The sequence below is a fragment of the Rattus rattus genome, chromosome X, assembly GCF_011064425.1.
Source record: "Rattus rattus isolate New Zealand chromosome X, Rrattus_CSIRO_v1, whole genome shotgun sequence".
Classification (NCBI taxonomy): domain Eukaryota; kingdom Metazoa; phylum Chordata; class Mammalia; order Rodentia; family Muridae; genus Rattus; species Rattus rattus.
The window spans coordinates 95,322,989-95,336,800 of NC_046172.1; the positions used below are offsets into that span (position 1 = coordinate 95,322,989).

General features: G+C 38.9%; 1 pseudogene; it reads left to right on the top strand.

Annotated features, from left to right (window-relative positions):
- The first annotated feature begins 378 nt into the window (after positions 1 to 378).
- On the top strand, positions 379 to 876 carry LOC116889264 (annotated as a pseudogene).
- The last annotated feature ends 12,936 nt before the right edge of the window (positions 877 to 13,812 follow it).

The following is a 13,812-nucleotide window of genomic DNA, read 5'->3' on the forward strand; positions in this document are numbered from 1 at the left end:
ATGAGAGCAGAAAAGGCCTTGTTGAGTTTGAAGTAACATAACTAATTTTAATCACACTGAATATGATTCAAGATTTCTTGAGTTTGCCTGTCTGTCTGTCTGTATACATGTATCTATCATTTATCCCCACAAAACCAAGGTAAAACATATATGAAAAGATTTATGAACATGCTAATGGGAATCCTTTACTGAAATGTTGGACAGGTAAAACGTGGTAGATGAATTCATTATCTAGGCACAACAAATTAAATAGTAGCATGGCATTATAGAGTAACATAAAAACATAAATCTTAGTCAACAAACTAAGAAACAGAATGAGATCTTTTTTTTCATGTAGATTAAGAACCTACCCACACTCTTTTAACTAGACCTGTCAAAATGAGCTGTGTTCACACCAAGACTGTGAAGAAGGTGGCTCAGGTCATCATTTAGAAGTACTACAGGTGCCTGGGTAATGACTTCCACACCAACAAGCAAGTGTACGAGGAGATCGCCATCATCCCCATAAAAACCTTCGGAACATGACGGCCGGCTCTGTCACGCATCTGATGAAACAGATTCAGAGAGGTCCCATGAGAGGTATCTCTATCAAGTTGCAGGAAGAAGGAGGAGGAGGAGGAGGAGGAGGAGGAGGAGGAGGAAGAAGAAGAAGAAGAAGAAGAAAGAAGAAGAGGAAGAGGAAGAGGAAGAAGAAAGAGAGGGGGGAGAGAAGATAATTATGTTCCTGAGGTCTCAGCCTTAGATCAGGTGATAACTGGGGTAGATCCTGACACCAAGGAGATGCTGAAGCTTCTGGACTTTGGCAGTCTCTCTAACCCTGAGGTCACTCAGACTATGGTTAGGATGAATTTCAAAACACCAAGTGGAGATGTTTAATCTATTATGCCATATTTTCAATAAACGCCCCCCCAAAAAAAGCCCAAACCGAAACAAAAAAGAGTTCATGCACACAAAAACAGCAAAATGCAATTAAAACACATTATAATACATGGTAAGTAGACTAGGAAAACTGTACCACTGGGAAGAAGGACACTAATGAGAATGGAAATATAAGTTGAACAAAATCATGTAAACACATATATACACGAGATGTTAAGAAACGCAGATTTCTACAAATTTGCACCTAAGTGTTTTTAATAGTGTAGACTTAGTGAACCTGGACTTTGATTTCCTAAGCTACAATACGTGAATGGTGTATGCAGTCCAGTGACCCGCCTAGTTCATTTTCAGGGTCCTGACAAGAAGTTAACATGTAAGAGGATAGCAAGAGGTATGTATAATTAAATAGTCCTGGTCATGATGTGGTCCTACCTATCATTGACGTACCACTGACACATATCTGTCTCATAGTCTGCCCTGCTTTGTCAGTAGTGTGTGAAATGTTTTTCCAGGGAGGCAAGAGATCATTCTGGTTGTCAGAAGAGTCCCATCCTTTTCCTTCTTCAGCATGAGACTCTCCTGTGGATATTCTAATTCCTTGAATCCGTTGTATCAAAAGCTCAGTAGTCAGAGATGTACAAGTAGGAACAACTGTCTCTTTACAATGCCTTTGCTCCTGTCAGGGAAATACAGGTTAGACAGGATTTTACAGAGTGGACATTTATTGTTTGTCTTTCCATCACACATTTCTACTTTACTGCTTCTCAAGAATCAGGACTCATGTGGGGAACATATACAATCCTACGGTCCATAGACTTACAGAGCACATATATGAAAATAAGCTAGGTGAGATAGTTATCTTGAAGTGGTCATATGACTCAAGCTGTTCCCTGGGATTCAGTATTAAAACTGCTTTGAAAGACTGGAGAACAAACTTTTTCAATGTTTAACATAACTGAGGAGATAGTATTGTAGCCTGGGAAGTAATAGTTAAATGTGAATTTGCAGAAAGTGTGAGAGTCTGCCTAGGAATGCAGCCCTTGCCAAGGGAGTGAAGCCGAGAAATACAAAAGAGAGTAAGAGATTAGACAAGAGAAGTAAAGCTTACTTAAATCAAGTCTCTCCCCAGTGAGATATATATTGTAATATTGCTCGTTAAATTCTTGGGTGTGGCAATGATGGCAAACAAGGAATCTTATTCTGACTGCTGTACTGTTCATTTTTACTTGGTTTCCTACAAATCAGTAGACACCATTTAAAATAGCAAGACATCAAGCAAAAATGGATGAGACCTGAGGATGGATTGGTACACAATTCTACACGGGATGGAAAGATTCCTCAGAAAATGCCTGGAAATGGATTGTTCAAGGCTTTCAGCGGGTTCATTCTGCAAATGATGTCAGCTGCTGCTACTTTGAAAGAGGAAAAAAGATATCCGCTTTCATACATTTGTTTCCTGATCTGTAGCTGACAAGAGAAAGAAGCCTGGAAATAAAATCATTGCAGGTGGCTGATGATTATGAGCCGTTAGCTGCAAGTGATGAAATAGAGACCTTGTTCTGAAAGGAATGCCCCTCCAGAGGATCGTGGGTTTCAAAACTGAACATGAGGAAACACAAGGAACCTTAGCCCATGTTGTCCTCTTCTCAGCCATTCTCTCAATTCCCAGGGCTGAATGTGTGGAGCAAATGCTTTTGACATGATACAGCAGCCAAAAATCTTAAGAGAGAGAGTTATATTCATCATCCAAACTGTTCCTTCCCTTCAGTGGCCTTGCCTTCCAGACAGAATATTTTAACACCCTCAAATACCCTTTGTACAGTTTGTAAAGAGTTCTCCAGCTTTGAGGCAGCCTGGGAAAGAGGAGTATGAGCCTCCAGAAGAGTTGTTCTTGCTCATTACAAACATCATCAGACGTGTTCTTGAAGCTTATATGGGGTTATCCCCATACTTACCAGGCATAATGAGGAATACAGACCTTTGAGGACAATGGGCCATGCCCTCATTAAATGGAGTGCTTAGTTAGCAAGACAGGAAGCAAAATGTCGTTCATTATGGTCTTTGTCAAAGCATGGGTTTTTCCAAATACATTTCTAACCATCGTTAGCTTGAATATCACGTCCGTAGGGATGTCTTGCCTAGTCAAATTCTTATAAAATAAATATTCCAAGCACCATATCAATCTCTTTTGTAGCAGCGACCACTGTTGCATTTTACATTTCCCTGCATCGGTTTATTATTATTATTGTTATTACTCTTATTGAAGCAACTTTTCCCCATTCTGAGTTCATTGAAGGAATAGATCGTCCAAGTATTTATTGTTTAACAAACATATGTTTTTACTGTATGTCAAGCAAATTCTCACTTTACAAATATTAATTCAACTTTTCAAAATAGTCACTCCACATAACATGACTGTTATACATGTTGAGGAAGTTGAGACCCAGAAGGTAGAAAACTTAGCCAAGCCCTCTGTGCCAGAATTCAAACTCAGATGAGCTAGTTTCAGAGTCCATTCTCTCAATCACTCTGCTATATGGTTTAACTTAGTGTTATATTTCATCACAAGTACCTACCACAATGTGGGACACATATAAACTCCTCCAAACGTTGATTCAATGAATTAGTGGACATGTCCTTCATAAATCTAAGTCATACCACCTAAAGATAATCTCATAATCCCACATGGACATATAATAATTTCTTCAATTTTATTTCATATATGTTAGGGTAATTACAGTACACTAATTAGGTTTTTGTTTTTAAAGTAAAATCTGTTTCTTTTTTATTTTTCACTTACTTTAGAGATTATAGTACTACATTTTTCACTTCCCTTTCCTCTCTCCAATCATGCCTGTGTACTCCTCCTGGCTCCTTTTTAAATTCATGTTTCCTGTTTTCATTGTTATTGCATATATATATATATATATATATATATATATATTTCTAAGTATAGCCTACTCAGTCTTTATAATGTTATTTTCACATATGTTTTAAGGGCCAACCTCTTGGCACTATACAGCCAATTGATGCTCTCTTTCTCCCCTGGAACAGACCACATCTTCCTCTCCTGCTATTCTTGGTAGTTGATGGGTTTAATTTTTTTAAAGAAGGGTAGGAAAGGGGAACTAGATCTGGAATGAAGTGGGAAATGGAGTTACTATGATAAAAAGAACTAATACAAATTATAAAAAATGATTGTCGGAATATATAAAAACACAAGTTACCTATATAAACTACAAGCTAACTCTCTTGGCTAATGGTCTATTGCTGTGAAGAGACAGCATAATCAAGATACCTCTTACAAGTGAAAACATTTAATTGGTACTGGCATACAGGCTCAGAGGTTCAGTCCATTAGTGTCACAGCTGGGGGCATAACAATAAACAGGTGGACATTGTGCTGAAGAGGTATTAGAGAGTTTGACAGCTGGATTTGCAGGTAGCAGGAAGAGAGAGTGACACTGGGCCTGGCTTGAGCATTTGGAACCTCAAAGAATACCCTCAGTGACACATTTACTCTAACACAGCCACACCTCCTAATAGTGCCATTCTCTGTAAGCCTATGGAAGCCATTCTCATTACCATCACAGTACATATACAGAATCTATTTTAAACATAAAAACAGAAAGATTAGAAAGTAAAAGAATGGAGAGTTACATACTATGACAATGCTGAACACTAACAGCTGGAATAGCTATATTGATATGGGCTGGAATCATGCTGTAACAAAGAATATTATAAGAGATACTGAGATACGCCATATTTATAAAGGGATCAATCCTCTCCAAAAGCACAATTTTAAATATGCATACATTAAACAAGAGATTTAAATATTTAGGTGAAATTATTGTCAAAAATAAGAACAAATAGCGAAGTTTATAATTATTGGTGAGACTTTAATATTCCTCTATTAATGGCTGATGGGACAAGAATGTAAGAAATCTATGATAAATATAGAAGATGAGAACAAAATTAATAAGTTGACTTCAGTGTCATTTTCTCAAACACTTCTAGCAAACAAAAAAGAGCACATATTCTTTCAAGCATGTTCATAACATATCAATCATATTCAGAGCCACAGAACTACATTTACTGAATTTAACATTCTAGGAATAGTTAGCCTGTTATGGTGATGCATTCCTATAGTCCCATCGCTCAATAGTCAGAGGTGGAAAGATATCAAGTTTTAGACCATCCTGAGCTACATAGCATCTCAAAGCATACATGTATGAATACATCCATATGTACATATACAGACATAAAAATATAGCAGTGAGCTTAACAGAATTAAAAATGTTTCTAACAAAGAGATCATTAATTATGATATGATCATGGTTAATATCATATCATATGATAAACAATCTCATATGATCATAATTAGTGATCATAACTAACAAATGATTCACTAATAAAAGAGCATACTTCTACATAATTCATAGATTAGAGAGTTAAGTATCCAGGGAAGTTGAAAAATATTTTGCATTGAGTGAAGGTTAAAAATGGAACACAGTCCCCCACAAGGGGGTGGGAGGAAGACACCCAGAGGCCCCACCCAGCACGTGGCCTGCCAACAGCACAAGCCACTACAATGTGCAAGTGGATGTCCCTGGTCTGGGCTGCTGCCTGGGACTATGTCCATTTCCAAGGGCTGTGTAGAGCTGGTCCCTCCCCTCACTGGCTGCAGCATTTGGGAGAGCAGGTCCTGCACCTCACCCACGCAACATAGTAGAGTTGACCCTGGTGGTAAGGACCTGAGTGAGCCTGCCCTAGGGGCCTGAGCCTGGGAAAGCTGGCCAGCTCCTGTCTGCAGTTCAGTGGTGTGGGTGAGGGATGCACCCTCCCCCCCTCAATCCCACATCACTTGTGGCAGGTGGGAGAGCTGGCCCTGGTGTTATGAGAGTGGGGGAGCTGGTCCCACCCCTTGCTTGCTGTGGCATTCAGTGAGCTACCCAGGGCAGTGCTGAAGAACTAGCCCTCATGGGTGACGGAGGGCTGAGGGGATGGTCAACTTAGCTAGAAACAAGGCACAGATCTAGGACTATGGGGTTGCCTACCCAAAAATCTGCCCCTTCTATGAATTGCTGGAGTACATGAAAAGGGCAATCCTGGAGATTCAAAACTGCAGGATCTCCATGACACAGGGCAACAACAGGCTATAGGAGAGGAGTCCCCATGAGGGTTCAGCATTGATAGTGTATCAGTATCCAGGGTCCTCGAAAAAGACCAATGATTCATTGTAATGAACATTTGCAAGTAAAGATGTATGGACAAAAGAGTACATGCCGTGTGACATACTGTAGCACACTACAGCTTCCACGATGAGAATTTATTTTTCATTTTTTAGTTATTTTGGAGGGGGAAGGTTGCAAGGGCAAAGGAGATATGAAGGGATGGGGAGATAAGGGGGATCTGGGGTGCATGATACAAAATTCACAAAGAATCAATAAAAAATTTAAAAATAGTACATGGCACACCTGGGAAATGCAATTAAAGAAATACTGAAAAGGAGTGTTTTCCCCCTAATCTGGATGGTTTTAGTGTTTTCTAAATAATACATTGGTGTTTCAGACCACTTTAGTATTCAAAAAATGACCCATGATTTTTATTTTTACTTTAGTGATGCATTGTTTGATAATAGATTAATCTTACAGATTAAGGGGTTTCACTATGACATTTCCATGCATATGTGTATTGTTCATTGGTCTCCTCCACTCCCCTTCATGGTTTCCTTTCTCTTCTAAAGGGAAATTCATAATATTTTACAATATATTAAAAATAAATCCATCACAAATAATTTTTTTCTAAAGTTCCACTTTGGTAAAACTGGAAAAAAATCTAATTAAAGCCAAGGTAAGGGAGAAATATAAAATAATATGGACTAAAATTAATGGAAGTAAAGCCAGAAAAAAGAAAAATCAATGAAGCAAAAAGCAGGTTCTTAGAAAAGATCAATAGAACTGACAAACCTCTTGCTTATTGGACCAATACAGAAGAAGGATGACACAAATCACCGATGTCAGCAGTCAAGGAGGAGCTATGATTGAGAAAGTAAAGGAACAAATACCACAAACAACTCCATACCCATTGAGTTCACAATTTAGACTTGAATAGTTTTACATGTACTAAGACAAACAAATGTATATTTTGTAGTAGTAGTTTGGGGAAATGTATTAGAAATTAGTACACTACAGAGGTGGTTAGTACAAAGAGTTCTACTCTCTGTATCTCACTCAGGAATTGTGGATTTGATAATTAGAAGATCGCTGGACATGTATAGAATATAATTTATAATAAACTTACCACATAGCATATCTGCACACAGTTTGTTTATTTATTTTAATGTGTATGAGTGTTTTGTCTGCCTGTACGTCTGTGAACCACATGCATACAGTGTCCTCTGAATTCAGAAGAGGACATCATATCCCCTGAGACTGGAGTTACAGATGATTGTGAGCCTCTCTGTGGGTTCTTGGAATCAAACTTGGGTCCTCTGGAAGAACACCCAGTGCTCTTAAGCACTGCGTTATGTCTCCATCTCAGGCCAAATTTTTTTTTTATTGTTGTTGTTGGCAAAATGTGAAACTAGTGTAACATTTCATGACTATGTCAGCAATGGACCTTAGTTTTAGTTATAAGTAGTCAATATATGTGGATTAGTGAAAACAAATGAACTACAAGCATCTCTGTGTCAACAAAGTATAAGAACCCACTGAAGTCTTTCTTTACCTTGGAGTGGGTTTGTTCTGAATAGGTCCCATTTTCAGCCACGATTCCCAACTGCACAACTAGAGGCTATGTACTAGCTATATGTTTCATAAGCTGTATTGAGAGCACTTTCAAAGGTAAAGATCTAAGCTTAGCTTTACCAACCATGGGATAGGTTTTATGGCAGCCTACTTTGCTAATGAATACAAAAACTCTGCCTGTATGAGGCAGAATTTTATGTAAGCCCCTTTCTTAGTATAATCCAGTAGGGAGAGTATAGCAGAGTCGTGAGACCCCGCCACTGCAAATTCCTCTGTCAGCTGTCATTATTTACTAAACAACAGTTTCATATTATCAAACAGCTTTGGGGAATTTGAATCCCCTCGGTATTATGCTAAACGTTTGGGCCCATCGATTCATTATTCTTCAAAGCAATGTCAGGAGGCAGGAACAATGAATACAGTATAATGAGGCTCGCACAGTAAGATGAAATGGCTTACCCAATTTCACACAGCAAGAACGGGGGACTCAGGCTGCCTGATTTTACAGCTGCCGTTTTAATCACTCTATTCCACTTGCCTACTGTGATCATCACTGCTTTGTTTCAGACTTTACAATAAAGAGATGACATCACTAGGAAACAGCCTCCTTGGAGCTGGGAAAAGCCTGAATTCACAGGCCCTGGGTATTGGATGCTCAAGGGGTTCACATCCTGGGAACCTAATGTGACAACTGTATTGAACTTGATGCAACTGATGACATTCATTCAAACTTTTTTTCTTACCAATGTCGCTAGGTTATAGTTCATGTGCCATAAAATTCACCCCCACAAAAGTGGACAATTGAGTAGATTTTACTATACTTGTGGAATTGCGTGGCCCTTCTCTACCGACTCTGCTTATGAGATCAATTCCTTTGTATTTGTGACAGGAGACAAACTCTGATGAATGGCCTATTGTTTAGTAATGGATGCTAACAAAAGTCAAACACTGAATGTTCTGTACGTATCCTGCACTATTTCAGAGTTTGTCTTTGTGGGAGACTTAAGCTTTTTGGGAAGACTCCCAAAACGTGAAGATTTCTCCATTTTCCTTTCTTTGTTAGCTTAACTAGGGCTCTACCCAGACCCTCCTATAAAAAAATTCATATCTCTGAGGGATGTGGCAGAGGCCTAGAGCACCCTGCTCTGAAAGTACCATTAGCAAAACTCCCAAAGAGTTGAAACTCCTTTGTTTCAACATTTTTGATGATGGTTTTGTGGTTCAGAATTCTTGGGGGTGGGGTGAATCAGAGTTAGAGTAAACAACCTAAAAATCAGACTCCAAATAAAGTATTGTTTTGGCTTTGAATAAATGTATTCCACATAATTTCTTTACTATAATTTCTCAGCTGTACATGGGTGCTGCTATGCTTAATAAAGCACAAAACCTTCTAAACAGAGACTAGAAGTCTAATTACTGTCAGGAGATAATCAGAGAAAGTTTTCATTTATGTAAAAGGTTATGAGGCTGTGAAACATTGCATGAAAGGAAAAAAATTACAGGATATGAACGTCTCATTTGGTAAGTCATCAACTTATTAGGATGCATTAACATAATAGATTGAATGAACTAAGTTTATTCCGGGAAAGGCATTAAACAATTCCATCCCCGAAACAGTGTGATCAGAAGTTTTCACAGCTAATATGGATGGGAAATTTTGGCTTTGTACTGCCATGTGTGCATGGAGACATAAGTTCTTTTGCATTTATGATATTTGAACTTCAGTGCATAGATTATCGTTCAGTTGATTCTGCATCAAATATATTATACCTAAATATATAGGTCAAATATTTCTAACCAAGCCAAACCCCAGATGTTCTCAGCTTCTAAGAGTGTCAGAAAATTCCCAACAGGAATCCCAAGTGTACTCAAATATAGGGATGGGGGCTAAAAATTGGGGGAGGGGAACTACTAAATATATGACCAAGACAAAAGAATGTCCAGTTTGCTGAGAGGGTAAAGAGAAAGTAAAGTCTACCCAAACCTTCAGACTGTAGTTTAGAGATGACAAGGATTTCCTTTTATGGTCTCTTTTTAAGTTGCTCCCTTTCTCTTATTCTTTCAGAGAAGCTCCCACCCTTATACTTGCTTACAAACCCTCTTCACCTCATCAACCCAGAGTCCCATTTTCTATCCAAAGCCATCCAATCAACCCAGATTGTCTGCATTTTCCTGGAGAGGTTCCTTTTCCACAGTTGCCAAAATGTCTTGATATTCTCAGAGCTTTTACTTAGTTTCTGAAACTTCAGGACACCCATAGGCCATAGTTCTTTCTTCTAATGCACCGTGACTTTCTCCCTTTTCACTGAACTGCCTTCTCCTTCCCACATCGCATTGTATCAGAGACTTCTATAGCCCATAAAATCCTGCTTTCGGCATCCTCCTGACTGCGGCTTGGGGTTAATATCTGGTGCTTTCCAACCCCACCCAATGTGATTATGCCTTTGTTTCAGATTCAGGAGACCAATCATACTCAGACTGGGTCATCACTAGCCACAGCAAAGAGACATTTGAGGAAACAATCAGCCAGTCCTTGTACAAGGGGGCTTTCAGTTGCTTGACAACCAGCTGATAGCCTTGATTCTTCTTTCGGCCCGGCATGACCTCAGGCCCATAAGTGGCTACTTTCCTCAGAACTGTAAGAGGCCATATCCTAGGAGGTCATTTCAAAAGAGGTACTCCAGACAGTTGATTTTGTTAGAATTGGAGAGCAAAAGGTTCTTGAAAAACAGGTTAAAAACTTTTCCATTCCCCAACCTCTGTCTGACTGCCACCTAGTGGCATACAGGGGTGAGGGAGGACGTGCTCCAGCTAGGTGCAGCCAAGAAATAGGTGCACTCTATAAATTTCAAAACAATATAGAGTCCAACTAAAAATCAATTAGACTTTTATCATTACCAACAATTCTAGGTAATAGCCATAATAAAATGCTTCTCAATTCTCACTTCTCACAATTTCTCTCAACAGACACCCAATGGGTTCCCCCAATTTCTCTGAATTGCCATCTTCAAGCCTAACTTTTAGATAACAGGTCTGATTTTTTTCCTGTACATATATTTCAATGCTTCTGTGTAGGGTTGTCCCCCAGTGTAGCAGTGTTCAGACATGTGGCCTTGGGATGTGGTTAGATCATGAAGGCTCTGAGTTCATAGACAGATCAATCCAATCATAGACTGGCATATTAGTGGTTTAGGAGGAGAGACTTTGTTATAAAAATACACTCTATGTTTGGCTTCTATGAAGTGGAAAATTTTCTTCCATTTGTCCTTTCACAGTGATATAGTGCCTTGCACCCAGACATAAAAGTAGTTAAGACAAACCACCAGAAATGAGACCTCTGAAATCAGGAGCTAAGGCAACCTTTTCTCCTTGAAGTTTATTTCTTTCAGGTATTTTTCATAGGGATGGAAAGTGTATTAATTGCTTTTCTATTTCTGTGATAAAGCACATGACCAAGGTAACTTACAAAAGAAAGTCTTTAATTGGACTGATCATAGAGTTAGTACAGAAACATAGAGGCTGTCACAGTTGAGACATCTCAAACCACAAGCAGCAAATAGAGAGAACCATCTCAGAAGGGCATTAAGTCTTTTGAAACTTTTAAGCCCGCCATCCAGTGAAATGCCTCCATCAACAAAGCCATACCTCCTAATCCTTTTCAAACAGTTTCACCACTGAGGGAACAAGTATTCAAGCATATGAGCTTACGGCAGCCATCCTCACTTAAATCGCCCGGAAAGTTAACACCCCCTTCCTGTCAAAACTTCTCTGCCTCGTGTTTCATCTCTTTAGGGTTTTGCTCTTTGTTTTCCTTGGTGGAATTTCTTTCTAGGGTTTGTCTGTAGTAGGAGCCTGGGTTTCCATACTAGTGGAACGTGCATCATAACAGGAATCATTTGAAGAATCAGTGTTTTAGTTTAATGGCTACCCTAATCCATTTAAGAGATCAGAGCATCAAACAAGATAAGATGTAAGACTCTTCTAAACTTTGTCTCACCTTGAATGCCATTTCCTTTTAAAAAATTCCATGTCCCTCCACAATGAAGATTAGTCTCCATGATCATTCTAGTATCTTAGACTTTCGTACTTCCCACCACACTGTATTTTCTTCCTCAGTGTATTATTTTCCCGAGTAGGTAGACTGCCACTTCTGTGGGAATAGATGCTGTGTCTAAAATGTTTACCCTCAGAATCTTAGTGCCTAGCACACATAGCTGCCGAATGAAAAGTCCCCCACCCTGGTTGCTACAACTTTAAAAGTATAGGGACACTAGGCACATGGTTTCAGAGGTTTCAGTCTATGACTGGCTAATCCCACAGTTGTTGGCATTGCTAGGCATCATGGTGCAGAGTAGGTGGGGAAGCAAAGCAGCTCATGGGGAACCAGCAACAGAGAACATAGGGAGGGGCAATAGCAAGATGTGGCCTCTAAGCATACAAACCTCTGGTGACCACCTTCCTCTAGATCAAGCTTCTAATGCTCCCACCACTTCCTAACATCATAACATTGACCAGGAACTAAAGGCTTAGCATATGAGCCTGTCATTTAAACTATGAAACTATGTACACATATAGAAAATTATAGATATAAAATCATTAAATCATGCACTATAGGTCCCTTAGATATTATAGTACAATAGAAATAGAGCATACAGATATTCCTTTTCATCCACAATAATGAGGTTGTAAGAATGCTTCACATACGAGTATTGTCATGTGGCTTATTATAACAAAAATTCAGAAATATCTGATTTGAACTCAACAGTCTATGTGCAAGTCCCACATTTATCAGTTGTTTTGCCTGACACCTTAGAACAAGTTATTTGTGAAGCAAACAAGTCCTTTGACATTTGTATGTATTAACCCACACTTTATTAGGTTTTCTTAGAGTTGGCTACAGGGGAAATGTTCTGAAGGACTTCATTTCTACAAATTCCCTGAGCTGTTTTTTCCAACTGCAGAAAGAATTTCATCAGATGGACTCTTTGCTTGGCAACTCTTTGGTGAATGTCTGGAAATGATGGGCACTGGGTCTCCATCTTCGCAGAGTTCCTCAATCTAATTAAGAGGACTGTGGCTGGGCAAATACTTCACATTTTTGCATACACAGTCATGTGTTACTGAATGACTTGAGTATATTCTGAGAACTTTGTTCTTAGACGATTGCATTGTTGTACAAACATGAAACACTCTGACAACAATCATAGCTGGTCTATCCTGTTTCACATCTAAGCTGTATCTGTTCCTAGACTGAATGACATTTACTATACTGAACATTATATGTGTAATTGGATTATGGTAGTAAACATTTGTGTGTCTAAATCCATCAAATATGGAAAATATACCTTTAAAATATGGTATAAAATATCACAAAATAAACTTGTCAAGGGTTGAAAAGTCAATGATTATACAATGAGGTACAAGATGGTGGAGGGGTGTTGGGAAAGGCTCTCTTCTGGACATGGTGTGCTATTTAAATCACTAATTTACTGCAGCTATTGTTATCTGCACTAAACCTGCACAAAATCAAGACCAAAAGATCAACCGCCATTTTAATAGGCAGCAATAATTGGAATCAGTAGGTTACAGGGGAGAGAGAGACAAACAGAGAGAGAGAGAGAGAGAGAGAGAGAGAGAGAGAGAGAGAGAGAGAGAAAGGAGAGAGAGAAAGGAAGAAAGGGACCATGACATGTTTGGGTGTGTCAGACAGTGTATTCTTGTATGAAACTGTCAAGTAGTAAATAAGAGAACAAACAGTACTAAAAACCAGTTCATTTATCATGGCACTGGACCATGAGTGAAGCAGAGCTTGGAGGTGTGGACATTTCCCTAGGTAGGTGAGACAGTAAAAGATCTTTATTTAAATGTATATCCTTTCTAGCTTTTTACTCTTTTGTAATAACACTTAAAATATAAGCACAATGGGCAACTATACAAGTACATTTTCTGTCTTTATCTTTACTTATAGGCTTCTGCTATTTTTAAAATATGATTTTACTCATAAGGCTTCATTCAAGTATGAGGTACATTTATTCAACATCCTAGGCTTACATAGGGTCAAGGTTATTAATATGGCTGCCTTCAACCTCCTCTTGTGCACACTGAACAGTCTTTAATTATTTTACAGTCCAGCCATTGTCCTTCTCCCAGTCCCTGCTCCCTTAGTGCCTTATCCCATTCCTTCT